This window comes from Nerophis ophidion, linkage group LG01 (assembly GCF_033978795.1).
Source record: "Nerophis ophidion isolate RoL-2023_Sa linkage group LG01, RoL_Noph_v1.0, whole genome shotgun sequence".
Lineage (NCBI taxonomy): Eukaryota > Metazoa > Chordata > Actinopteri > Syngnathiformes > Syngnathidae > Nerophis > Nerophis ophidion.
In genome coordinates this window covers 88,948,152-88,963,573 of record NC_084611.1, presented here as the reverse complement: position 1 = coordinate 88,963,573, position 15,422 = coordinate 88,948,152, and the positions used below count along the sequence as shown (strand labels likewise).

Below are 15,422 nucleotides of genomic sequence, written 5' to 3'. Positions count from 1 at the left end.
ATCCCCTGCATACCTGTTGTCAGTCTGGCGCCCTTTTTGCTCAGATGGACACCTCGGCCCATGTGACCTGTGGGGGGGGGGACAAGACAGGACGAGTTAAATGGAGGATTAGGGAGGAGCCCATAAGGACGGGGCCCTCAGGTGAGGCCCCCAAACACACCTGATAACGGCCGACATGTTGACGAAGACGTAAACGTTGCGTGTTTACTGGGAATGTCTTTCAGACCCCAAAACCGTTGTGTGAATACTGAAAAAATAAAATAAAAAGAGAATACAATGATTTGCAAATCCTTTTCAACTTATATGACGGAGAAAGCGACGATTTCCCCATTAATTTGAGCGAGGATGAAAGATTCGTGGATGAGGAAAGTTAGAGTGAAGGACTAGATTCAGATTCAGATGTTATTAGACACATTTACAAGGATAATTCTGGAAAATCCCATATCTGCTTATTGTGTTACTAGTGTTTTAGTGAGATTATATAGTTGTACCTGGAAGTCGGAGGGGTGTGGCCACGGGTGTGTACGGTGGAGGCAAGAGAGTCGCAGCTGCCTCTTTGACAGGTGCACGAGGATCGACGCAAGCTCCGCTCATGTTTTTTTTTTGATTGATTGATACTTGTATTAGTAGATTGCACAGTACAGTGCAGCCACGGGGCGGTATAGCTCGGTTGGTGGAGCGGCCGTGCCTGCAACTTGAGGGTCGCCGGTTCGAAACCCGCTTCCGCCATCCTTGTCACTGCCGTTGTGTCCTTGGGCAAGACACTTTGCCCAGCTGCTCCCAGTGCCACCCACACTGGTTTAAATGTAACTTAGATATTGGGTTTCACTACGTAAAGCGCTTTGAGTCACTAGAGAAAAAGCGCTGTATAAATATAATTCACTTCACTACAGTACATATTCCGTACAATTGACCACTAAATGGTAACACCCGAATAAGTTTTTCAACGTGTTTAAGTCGGGGTCCACGTTAATCAATTCTTGTCTACGGTAAGAGCCGACTTATTACCACCATTTTCTCACTGAAACCTGCCGGTTGACATGTGGTCGGAAACCATGTTCGCTTGACCATTCTGTTCCATAGTAAAGATTCATTTTCGTGAATGTAAACAAGGAAACACCGGCTGTGTTTGTGTTGCTAAAGGCAATACACCGCTTCCCACCAACAGCTTTCTTCTTTGACGTCTCCATTATTAATTGAACAAATTGCAAAAGATTCAGCAACACAGATGTCCAGAATACTGTGTAATTATGCGATTAAAGCAGAAGACTTATGCCTGGGATCGGGCTGGAACAAAATGTCCGCTACAATCCGAGACGTCATCATACCGACGTTTTCAACAGGATACTTCGCGCGAAATTTAAAATTGCAATTTAGTAAACTAAAACGGCCGTATTGGCATGTGTTACAATGTTAATATTTCATCATTGATATATAAACTCGTAGTCGGTAGTAATGGCTTTCTGTAGGCCTTTAGCGTTGGAACTGGAAATTTTTCTTATTTTTTGCAAATATTAGCTCATTTGGAATCTGATGCCGGCGACATGTTTCAAAAAAGCTGGCACAAGTGGCCGAAAGACTGAGAAAGTCGAGGCATGCTCATCAAACATAAATGACCAAATTTGCTCCTATTTCTGCATGCTAAATTTAACTACGTAGCTACATGCTAACATTTCACTCACATTTTACCAGAAAAATCAAGCTAAATTAGCTGAATAAAAACAGAAATAATCAAACTCGTTCCTATGTCTAAATGCTACCATTAGCAAAATTAGCTCCATAGCTAAATGTTAACATTTCGCTCACATTTTTCCAGGAAAATCAAGCTAGGTTAGCTGAATAAAAACTGAAATGATCAATCTTGCTCCTACGTCTGCATGCTAACATTAGCTACATGCTAACATTTTGCTCAAATTTCACCCCAAAAAAATCACCCTAGGTTAGCTGAATAAAAACTGAAATTATCAATCTTGCTCGTACGTCTGCATGCTAACATTAGCTACATGCTAACATTTTGCTCAAATTTTACCCCCCAAAAAATCAAGCTTGGTTAGCTGAATAAAAACTGAAATGATCAATCTTGCTCCTACGTCTGCATGCTAACATTAGCTACATGCTAACATTTTGCTCACATTTCACCCAATAAAAATCAAGCTAGGTTAGCTGAATAAAAACTGAAATGATCAATCTTGCTCCTACGTCTGCATGCTAACATTAGCTACATGCTAACATTTTGCTCACATTTTACCCCCCAAAAAATCAAGCTAGGTTAGCTGAATAAAAACAGAATTGATCAAACTCGCTCCTATGTCTGCATGCTAACATTAGCTAAATTAGCTACATGCTAACACTCCGCTCACATTTTACCAGAAACATCATGCTAACATTAGCTCTGTAGCTAACTAGGTTTTACACAAGGATGTGTAGCGCAGCCTGTCCCCTCCCAGTCACTATTTCCTGTGTGTGTTTGGGTAATTATCAGACACCATCAGTGTATCGTCTCCATGGAGTGGATGGTGGCTATTATGGGATGGCGAGCGCCACATTTAGCAGCTCCTGCTCATCGTCCTCAGACTTCCTGACAGCGGCTAACAGACTCCAGCGGCGACGGGAATGTTTGCTTTAGCTCCTCTCCGCCGTTTCCCGTGGTCTCGCCGGGAGTGCGGCAGTGGAGACGCGTCCATCAGCCTTCTGTAAATATTTGCACGCACGTCGGCGGCCTTCCCGCCAGCGCCGCCGCCGCTTTCTGGGGCAGAAGTACGGCGTTCCTGGGAAGATAGCGGCGTCCAAACAAAGATCAATTTGTCCGCATGTTTTGGCTGAGAGCGCCGTGGTTTATCGGCGGCAGCTGTCACGCCGGGAAATCATCAGCGGCCGATAAATAAAAGACGCCAGAGGAGGGCTGTTCGAAAAAAAAATGGTGCGGAAATATTCTTGTGCTTTTAATCGATTGTGTTTTTACTCATTACCTGTTTTTTTTTTACATATTAATAAAATGTTTTTATAAATTTTTTAGATATCAATAGAATATTGTGTTTTTACTTATGTTTTTTATATATATATATCAATAAAATTCAGTTTTTACACAAAATGGTTTTTACATATTAATACAATGTTTTTACTCATTATATTATGTTTTTTACATATTAATAAAATAGTTTTTACTGATTATATTATGTTTTTTACATATTAATAAAATATAGTTTTTACTTATTATATTATGTTTTACATATTAATCACATTGTGTTTTTACACATTTTATTATGTTATACATATTAATAAAATATTGTGTTTTTACACATTATATTGTCTTTTACATATGGATAAAATTGTGTTTTTACTTATGTTTTTATATATTAATAAAATTGTGTTTTTACACAAAATGTTTTTTACATAATAAAATTTTGTTTTTGCTCATTATATTATGTTTTTTTACATAGTAATAAAATATAGTTTTTGCTTATTATATTATGTTTTACTTATATTTTATATTTTTATATTTTTTTACATATTAATAAAATGTTTTTATACATTTTTTAGATATCAATAGAATATTGTGTTTTTACTTATGTTTTTTATATATGAATAACATTGTGTTTTTACACAAAATGTTTTTTACATATTAATAAAATGTTGTTTTTACTTATTATATTATGTTTTACATAATATTCACATTGTGTTTTTACACATTTTATTATGTTATACATATTAATAAAATATTGTGTTTTTACACATTATATTGTTTTTTCCATATGGATAAAATTGTGTTTCTACACATTATATTATGTTTTTTACATAAACCATTGTGTTTTTGCACATTATATAATGTTTTTTACATAATAAAACATTGTGGTTTTACATTTTATTATGCTTTTACATAATAGATTATGTTTTTACACATTATACTATGTTTTTTACATAATAAAATAATGTGTTTCTACACATTATATTAGGTTTTTACATATTAATAAAATATTGTGTTTTTACTCTTTTTTTTTTTTTACATATTAATCAAATGTTTTTATAAATTTTTTGGATATCAGTAGAATATTGTGTTTTTACTTATGTTTTTTATATATTAATAAAATTGTGTTTTTACACAAAATGTATTTACATTTTATTAAAATGTTGTTTTTACTCATTATATTATGTTTTTTACATATTAATAAAATATAGTTTTTACTTATTATATTATGTTTTACATAATAATCACATTGTGTTTTTAGACATTTGATGTTATACATAATAAAATATTTTGTTTTTACACATTATATTATGTTTTTTACATATGGATAAAATTGTGTTTCTACACATTATATTATGTTTTTTACATAATAAAACATTGTGTTTTTACACATTATATAATGTTTTTTACATAATAAAACATTGTGTTTTTACACATTTTATTATGCTTTTACATAATAGATTATGTTTTTACACATCATACTATGTTTTTACACAATACAATAATGTGTTTGTACACATTATATTAGGTTTTTACATATTAATAAAATATTGTGTTTTTACTCATTATATTATGTTTTTACATATTAATAAAATATTGTTTTTACACATTATGTTTTATATATCAACAGAATATTGTGTTTTTACTCATTATATTATGTTTTTACAGATTAATAAAATATTGTTTTTACACATTATATTGTTTTTTCCATATGGATAAAATTGTGTTTCTACACATTATATTATGTTTTTTACATAAACCATTGTGTTTTTGCACATTATATAATGTTTTTTACATAATAAAACATTGTGGTTTTACATTTTATTATGCTTTTACATAATAGATTATGTTTTTACACATTATACTATGTTTTTTACATAATAAAATAATGTGTTTCTACACATTATATTAGGTTTTTACATATTAATAAAATATTGTGTTTTTACTCTTTTTTTTTTTTTACATATTAATCAAATGTTTTTATAAATTTTTTGGATATCAGTAGAATATTGTGTTTTTACTTATGTTTTTTATATATTAATAAAATTGTGTTTTTACACAAAATGTATTTACATTTTATTAAAATGTTGTTTTTACTCATTATATTATGTTTTTTACATATTAATAAAATATAGTTTTTACTTATTATATTATGTTTTACATAATAATCACATTGTGTTTTTAGACATTTGATGTTATACATAATAAAATATTTTGTTTTTACACATTATATTATGTTTTTTACATATGGATAAAATTGTGTTTCTACACATTATATTATGTTTTTTACATAATAAAACATTGTGTTTTTACACATTATATAATGTTTTTTACATAATAAAACATTGTGTTTTTACACATTTTATTATGCTTTTACATAATAGATTATGTTTTTACACATCATACTATGTTTTTACACAATACAATAATGTGTTTGTACACATTATATTAGGTTTTTACATATTAATAAAATATTGTGTTTTTACTCATTATATTATGTTTTTACATATTAATAAAATATTGTTTTTACACATTATGTTTTATATATCAACAGAATATTGTGTTTTTACTCATTATATTATGTTTTTACAGATTAATAAAATATTGTTTTTACACATTATGTTTTATATATTAATAGAATATTGTATTTTTATTCATATTATTTTTTACATATTAATACAATTGTGTTTTTACATGTTTTTTACGTATTAGAATATACATTTTTTACACATTATATAATGTTTTTTACATATTAATAGAATATTGTGTGTTTACTCATATTGTGTTTAAATATGAATAAAATTGTTTTTGCACATAATGCAATGTTTTTTTTGCATAATAACAATATACCATGTTTTTACACATTGTATTATGCTTTTACATAATAGAATATTGTGTTTTTACACATTATATTATGTGTTTTTTACATATTAATAAGATGTGTTTTTACACATTATATTATGTTTTTACGTATTGATAAAGTATTGTGTTCTTACTCATACTATGTTTTTACACATTGATAAAATATTGTGTTTTTACACATTTGTTTACATATTAATAAAATTGTGTGTTTCTACACATATGATTTTATATATTAATGGAAGATTGTTTTTTACACATTATATTGTTTTATAAATATTAATAAAATATTGTGTTTACTTATGTTGTTTTTACATATTAATAAAATATTGTATTTTTACTCATTGAATCCTGTTTTTTACATATTAATAACAAATTTTGTTTTTACACAGTGTTGTTTTTTTTACACATTAATAGAATATTGTGTTTTTACTCATATTGTTTTTTAAATATTAATACAATTGTGTTTTTACACAATATATTATGTTTTTTACGTATTAAAATATTTAGTTTTTACACATTACATTATGTTTTTTACATATTAATAGAATATTGTGTTTTTACTCATATTGTGTTTACATATGAATAAAATAGTTTTTACACATTATACGATGTTTTTTTGCATAATAACAATATACCATGTTTTTACACATTACATAATAATAATATACTGTGTTTTTACACATTGTATTATGTTTTTACATAATAGATTATTGTATTTTTACACATTATATTATGTTTTTTTTTACATATTAAGATATTGTGTTTTTACACATTATATTATTTTTTACGTATTGATAATGTATTGTGTTCTTACTCCTAATATATTTTTTAAACATTAATAAAATATTGTGTTTTCACACATTTGTTTACATATTTATAAAATAGTGTGTTGCTACACACATTATGATTTTATATATTATTAGAAGATTGTGTTTTTACACATTATATTATGTTTTATAAATATTAATACAAATTCGTGTTTACTCATATTATTTTGTTACATATTAATAAAATACTGTATTTTTACTCATTGAATCCTGTTTTTTACATATTAATAAAATATTGTGTTTTTACACATTATTTTGTTTTTTTACACATTAATAGAATATTGTGTTTTTACAAATGATGGTATGTTTCTTACATATTAATAAACTTTAGTTTTTACTTATATTATATTTTAAATATTAATCACATGTGTTTTTACACATTTTTTTATTTTATACATATTAATAAAATATCGTGTTTTTACACATTACATTATGTTTTTACATAAAAACATATTGTGTTTATACTCATTACATTGTTTAACATAAATCCAATATTGTGTTTTTACTCATTGTGTTTTACATATTAATAAAATAGTGTTTTTACACATTATATTATGTTTTTACATAATACCATTTAGTGTTTTTACACATTATATTATGTATTTTACATAATACAATATTGTGTTTTTACATATTTTATTATATCTTTTACACAATAATAAAATATTCTGTTTTTACACATTATTTTTTGACATATCAATAAACTATTGTGTTTCGACAAGTTGTATTAGTAAATTATGTTTTTACACATTGTATCTCTACATTATTGTTTTTAAATATCAATAAACTATTTCGTTTTGACAAGCTGCATTAGTATACTAGGTTTTACATATTGTATTACTATGTTATTGTGTTTTAAATATAATTTTTACGGTGTTTGTGTTTTGACATGGAAATATTTCAATGTGGTTTTATAAAATATATTATACTATAGTATACATAATATAGTATGTTTTTACTCATATTATGTTTTTAAATATTAATAAAATGGTGTGTTTTTACACATTATTTTATGTATTTACATATTGTAACAATATATTATTGTTTTGACATCACATATTGTTATTGAAAACCGTTAAAAGATTATTTTTTACATATTATATTGTGTTTTACATATTGTAACAATGTATTAATTATTGTTTTTACATATATCATGTATTTACATATTGCAAAAATATATTATTGTTTTGACATAATATATTATTGTTTTTAAAATGTGTTAAAAGATTGTTTTACATGATAAATTGTTCATCATATCTGACCCACAAGGGATTAATTTTAGTGTGTATAAAAAAAAAATATATATATATATTTGTCATTCCGGGCAAAAAACAAAAAGTTAGCAGTAGAGTAAAAGGCTTAAAAAGATGAAAAGTGAGAGACAGGAGAAGAGTCCATATTTGACTCCGCCCCATTTCATTCAAGCCCCGCCTCCTTGCCAAGTTTTGAGAAGGTTTCTAAACTTCTGCAGCATTCCAGACTATTGTCGCCACGGCAACGCGCTCACACACGCCTCCTATTCATCAGCTGTCCATCAAAGCCGCGCTGCATTGGTGCCTTCAAATACACCCACATTGGTGCCTTCTAATACACCCACATTGGTGCCTTCAAATACACCCACAGTGGTGCCTTCAAATACACCCACATTGGTGCCTTCAAATACACCCACATTGGTGCCTTCAAATACACCCACATTGGTGCCTTCAAATACACCCACAGTGGTGCCTTCAAATACACCCACATTGGTGCCTTCAAATACACCCACATTGGTGCCTTCAAATACACCCACATTGGTGCCTTCAAATACACCCACATTGGTGCCTTCAAATACACCCACAGTGGTGCCTTCAAATACACCCACATTGGTGCCTTCAAATACACCCACATTGGTGCCTTCAAATACACCCACATTGGTGCCTTCAAATACACCCACAGTGGTGCCTGCAAATACACCCACATTGGTGCCTTCAAATACACCCACATTGGTGCCTTCAAATACACCCACATTGGTGCCTTCAAATACACCCACATTGGTGCCTTCAAATACACCCGCCTTCCTTCACTCTGCACATTGTTAATCTTCTCACGATAACTTCATCACTAGTGCTAACTTTTCATCACCAGTGCTAACATTTCCTCACTAATGCTAACATCTAATAACTAATGATAGCATTTAATAACTAATGCTAACATTTCATCACTAATACTAAATTTAATCACTTATGCTAACTTTCATAACTAATGCCAAAATCTAGGAACCAATGCTAACATTTCATCACCGATGCTAACTTTTCATTACTCATGCTAACATCTAATAACAAATGCTTAAATTTATCACGAATGCTAACTTTCAAAACTAATGCTAACTTTCATAACTAATGCTAACACCTAGTAACTAATGCCTACATTTAATTATAAATGCTAACATTGTATAACTTTTGCTAACATTTAATAACTAATGCTAACATTTCATTACTAATACTAAATTTCATCACTTATGCTAACTTTCATAACTAATGCCAAAATCTAGGAACAAATTCTAACATTTCATCACCGATGCTAACTTTTCATTACTCATGCTAACATCTAATAACAAATGCTTAAATTTATCACGAATGCTAACTTTAAAAACTAATGCTACCTTTCATAACTAATGCTAACACCTAGTAACTAATGCCTACATTTAATTATAAATGCTAACATTGTATAACTTTTGTATAACTTTTGCTAACATTTAATCCCTAACACTAACATTTCATTTCTAATGCTCACATTTCATCACTAATGCTAACATTTAATTTCTAATGCTCATATTTCATCACTAATGCTAACATTTCATTTCTAATGCTCACATTTCAACGCTAATGCTAACTTTTCATTTGTAATGCTCACATTTCATCACTAATGCGAACTTTTCATTACTCAAGCTAACATTTCGTCACTAATGCTAACATTTCATTACACATGCTAAAATGTCATCACTAATGATAATTTTCATAACTAATGCTAACATCTAATAACGAATGATTACATTTCCTCACTAATGCTAACTTTTATAACTAATGCTACCTTTCAAAACTATTGCTAACTTTCAAAACTAATGCTAACATCTAGTAACTTTTGCCTACATTTCATTATAAACGCTAGCATTTTATAACTTTTGCTAACATTTCATTACTAATGCTAACATTTAATCAGTAACACTAACATTTCATCTCTAATGCTCACATTTCAACACTAATGCTAACTTTTCATTTCTAATGCTCACATTTCAACACTAATGCTAACTTTTCATTTCTAATGCTCAAATTTCATCACTAATGCGAACTTTTCATTACTCAAGCTAACATTTCGTCACTAATGCTAACATTTCATTACACATGCTAAAATTTCATCACTAATTGTAATTTTCATAACTAATGCTAACATCTAATAACGAATGCTTACATTTCCTCACTAATGCTAACTTTTATAACTAATGCTAACTTTCAAAACTAATGCTAACTTTCAAAACTAATGCTAACATCTAGTAACTTTTGCCTACATTTCATTATAAACGCTAGCATTTTATAACTTTTGCTAACATTTCATTACTAATGCTAACATTTAATCACTAACACTAACATTTCATTTCTAATGCTCACATTTCAACACTAATGCTAACTTTTAATTTCTAATGCTCACATTTAATCACTAATGCGAACTTTTCATTACTCAAGCTAACATTTCGTCACTAATGCTAACATTTCATTACGCATGCTAAAATTTCATCACTAATGTTAATTTTCATAACTAATGCTAACATCTAATAACAAATGCTTACATTTCATCACTAATGCTAAATTTTATAACTAATGCTAACTTTCAAAACTATTGCTAACTTTCAAAACTAATGCTAACATCTAGTAAATTGTGCCTACATTTAATTAAAAACGCTAGCATTTTATAACTTTTGCTAACATTTCATCCATCCATCTATTTTCTACCGCTTATTCCCTTTTGGGGTCACGGGGGGCGCTGGTGCCTATCTCAGCTACAATCGTTACTAATGCTAACATTTCATCACTATTGCTCACATTCCAACACTCATGCTAACATTTCATCACTAATGCTAACTTTCACAACTAATGCCAACATCTAATAACGAATACTTACATTTCATCACTAATGCTAACATCCAATAACTAATGTTTAAATATCATTACTGATGCTAACATTTGATAATTGATGTGAACATTCTATAATTGATGCTAACATTCCATAACTATTGCTAACCTCTAATAACTAATGCTTACATGTCATAACTGATGCTAACATTATATATGCTTACACTCCATTACTAATGCTAACATTCCATTACTAATGCTATCATTTCAATAATAATGCTAACATTTCATAACTAATGCTAACATTCTATTACTAATGCTAACATTTCATAATTAATGCAAAAATTCCATAACTGATGCTAACATTGCATTACCACAGCTAACAGCTAATATTTATTGCTAACATCCCACCCCTACTGCTAACATTACAGAACTAATGCCAACATCTTATAACTAATGCTAACATCCATTACTAATACTAATATCCCATCACTGATGCTAACATTCCACAATCGATGTTAACATTACATAACTAACGCTAACATTCCCTACTTGATGCTAAAATTCCAAAATTGATGCTAACATATCATTACTAAATCTAACATTTCGTAACTGATGTTGACTTTCTGTAACTGTTGCTAACATTCCGTAATTGGTGCCAACATGTAACTGATGCTAACATTACGTAACTGATGCTAACATTCTGTAACTGATGCTAACATTCTGTAACTGATGCTAGCATTCTGTAACTGATGCAAACATTCCGTATCTGATGCTAACATTACATATCTGATGCTAACAATCTGTAACTGGTGCTAAAATTCTGTAATTGATGCTAAAATTCCTTAACTGATGCTAACAGTCCGTAACTGGTGCTAACAGTCCGTAACTGGTGCCAACAGTCCGTAACTGGTGCCAACAGTCCGTAACTGGTGCCAACAGTCCGTAACTGGTGCCAACAGTCCGTAACTGGTGCCAACAGTCCGTAACTGGTGCCAACAGTCCGTAACTGGTGCCAACAGTCCGTAACTGGTGCCAACAGTCCGTAACTGGTGCCAACAGTCCGTAACTGGTGCCAACAGTCCGTAACTGGTGCCAACAGTCCGTAACTGGTGCCAACAGTCCGTAACTGATGCTAACATTCCGTAACTGATGCCAACATTCCATAACTGGTACCAACATTCCGTAACTGGTGCAAACAATTTATAACTGGTGCTGACATTCCGCATCTGACTCTAACATTCCGTAACTGATGCTAACATTCCGTATCTGATGCCAACATTCCGTAACTATTCCTAGCGTTTCGTAAGTGGTGCTAACATTTTGTAAGTGGTGCTAACATTTTGTAAATGGTGCTAACATTCTGTAATTAGCCCTAACATTTTGTAACTAGTCCTAACATTCCGTAACTAGTCCTAACGTTTCGTAAGTGGTGCTAACATTTTGTAACTGGTGCCAACATTCTGTAACTGGTGTCAACATTCCATTACTAGCCCTAACATTTCGTAACTAGTCCTAACATTCCGTAACTGGCACTAACATTCCGTAACTGGTGCTAACATTCCATAACTGATGCTAACATTCCATAACTGATGCTAACATTCCATAACTGATGCTAAAATTCTGTAACTGGTGCTAACATTCCGTAACTGGTGCTAACATTCCGTAACTGATGCTAACATTCCGTAACTGAGGCCAACATTCCGTAACAGAGGCCAACATTCCGCATCTGATGCTAACATTCCGTAACTGATGCTAACATTCCGTAACTGATGCTTATATTTCGTAACTGGTGCTAACATTCTGTAACTAGTCCTAACGTTTCGTAACTAGTCCTAACATTCCGTAACTGGTGTAAAATTTCGTAACTGGTGCCAACATTCCGGAACTAACCCTAACATTTCGTAACTAGTCCTAACATTCCGTATCTGGCGCTAACATTCCGTAACTGATGCTAACATTCCGTAACTGAGGCCAACATTCCGTAACAGAGGCCAACATTCCGCATCTGATGCTAACATTCCGTAACTGATGCTAACATTCCGTAACTGATGCTAATATTTCGTAACTGGTGCTAACATTCTGTAACTAGTCCTAACGTTTCGTAACTAGTCCTAACATTCCGTAACTGGTGTAAAATTTCGTAACTGGTGCCAACATTCCGGAACTAACCCTAACATTTCGTAACTAGTCCTAACATTCCGTATCTGGCGCTAACATACCGTAACTAGTGCTAACATTCCAAAACTGATGCTAACATTCCGTAACTGAGGCCAACATTCTGCATCTGATGCTAACATTCTGTATCTGATGATAATATTCCGTATCTGATGCCAACATTCCGTAAATGACGCTAACATTCTGGAACTGACGCTAACATTCCGGAACTGGTGCTAACATTCCATAACTAGTCCTAACGTTTTGTAACTAGTCCTAACATTTTTAACTAGTCCTAACATTCCGTAACTGGTGCTAACATTCCATAAGTGATGCCGTCTACCTGCAGGAAGCCACCATGTCCCAACCAGGTCTCACTTGACCTCCTTGAAAGCCGAGCTGATTGTTTGGACAGGAAGTGGTTGAGAGGCCAGGTCAGGCCCTGAAAGGGAAGGCCGCGTGGCAGCAGCCGAGGTCAGCGCCAAGGTCTGCAACAGAAGACAAATGAGGACAGGCAAACGTCTCCCTTCCGTGTTTGGGCCGCCTGAGGACCGCCTCCCTCCTGTGATGGATGTCCCAGGTGGGACCACTTCCCAATCTTTCCATCAACACCCGCAGCTTTTACTTTCAATCATTGCCGGGGAAAAAAACCCCCAACCATTAATCTTCTTTGCCAGCACGGCGGCACGTGCCGGACGCCACCGTCTTTGTTGCTGGAAAACAATCAACTGGAAATTAGAGTTTCACCACTTTAGTCATCATTTTTGCGCTCAAGAAACTTCTATGACTTTAGCTCCAAGACTTCTGTTTGTTTGAAAGTGTCAATACTGCCACAAGTGGTGGGAAAGTGTATTACAACTGAGTCACTACCTGATCGGTCCACGCATGCGCACAGACTCAAAATTGTTTAGCAGCTTGAATATTTTGTATAAAAATAAAATGTTAGTAGTACGTAAAATAGAACAATAATATAAACATGAACAAGGGGTAGATACTTCAAAAAAAAGTGGAGTATTTTAACAATTCCACCCAGTCATTGTAATGAATGACACACTGACTTATTTAAAAAACAAAAACTGTATTTCCTTGAATTGCCACCGGGGCGCTAATTCATTTAAAACCTCTTCTCACTCCTGCGCTTACCAAAGGCATGCGGTAAAAGTAAGCATGCAAAAATTATTTTAAAACCTCGTCTCACTCCGGCACTTACCAAAGGCATGCAGTAAAAATTTGAGTGTGATGTAAGCTTGGACCTTAAATCCTACTGAATCGTTCTTAATCTTCTTCCCTTTATGCGATTTCAAATTACCGGTATTGAAATCAGCCTCCTCCATTTTCAAAATGATAACAGGGGAAGTGTCACTCATGGCCAACGCATAATCTTTTTATGCAAGACGTGGTCTGGTCTAGCATTCTAGTTTTAAACTAAATTAAAGTTGCAAGCAGCGATGGACGGGACCGACTTTTGCTGGTGTTTCCTGCCTTTACCCATTCAACATATCTTTACCTGCACATTACCTACCTTCCCTGCATCCTGGGGTCACACTGGTGCTTCTTTCTGTCACCCATACACGCTGGTGCTTCCTGCAATCACCCAGACAACATATCTTTACCTGCACATTACCTACCTTCTCTGTATCCTGGAGTCAAACTAGTGCCTCCTTCTTTCACCCAGTCAACATATCTTTACCCGCACATTACCTACCTTCTCTGCATTGTGTGGTCACGCTGGCGCTTCCTGCTTTTAAGCGGCCATCTTGATACGGCATCAGCGCAGGAGTTCTTTGAAGGCTCGTAAAATCAAAACCGGAGCAGTTATCAAAACTCTTTTCGCAACTTCTAATCAGAAGGGTTCGCAGTTTGAAGCCGACACAACAAACGCGCTCAGATGAGATAATGTTTGAAAAAAGGTGACAGGTTTTACAAAACTTTTTTTTTTTGAAGGGGTAAATGCCAACTTCCTGTTTATTTTTGCTGAAGGGTGTAAATAAATGAAATGTAGGTCTAAGTGAGACCTACATAGAAGTTTCAGGTCTTTACGACATTCCTACCGGAAGTTACAAGCAGTTTTGTCTGTGTTTTCTTCATAGGAGCAGTTTTGTCTGTTTTATTTAGGGGCAATTTTGAGTTTTTTGTTTTTTTTATTAGATCGCAATTTTTGCCAGTCCTGATGTGTGTCCAGTTTGGTGAGTTTTGAAGCATTTTAAAGGGGGTCAAATTACAGCTCAAAAATGCGGCGGAATAATAATAAAGAATAAAACCTTTGAAATACAATAGGGTCCTCTGTCCCAAAGGGACATTCGGTCCCTAATTATTTACTTGTGATGTGGCGCCACAAAGTACAACACTTAGATAGGACAACAGCACCCTCTGCTGGCCACATGGGAATACTACACCACAACCACCATGACTTCCATTCTGTACGCACAACTTCACCCTGAAATGAGGACAAATTAGACATTTAGAAAACATTAGGGAAACAACAAAGTTCACGTATATAATAAC

General features: G+C 32.4%; 1 long non-coding RNA gene across 1 annotated transcript; it reads right to left on the bottom strand.

Annotated features, from left to right (window-relative positions):
* LOC133561560 (uncharacterized) lies at nucleotides 1-14,103 on the bottom strand. The gene is made up of 3 exons (XR_009808717.1): nucleotides 13,261-14,103; nucleotides 161-247; nucleotides 1-67 (listed from the first exon to the last, which is right to left on the bottom strand). It is a non-coding gene; the product is annotated as an uncharacterized LOC133561560 (long non-coding RNA).
* Nucleotides 14,104-15,422: the final 1,319 nt, after the last annotated feature.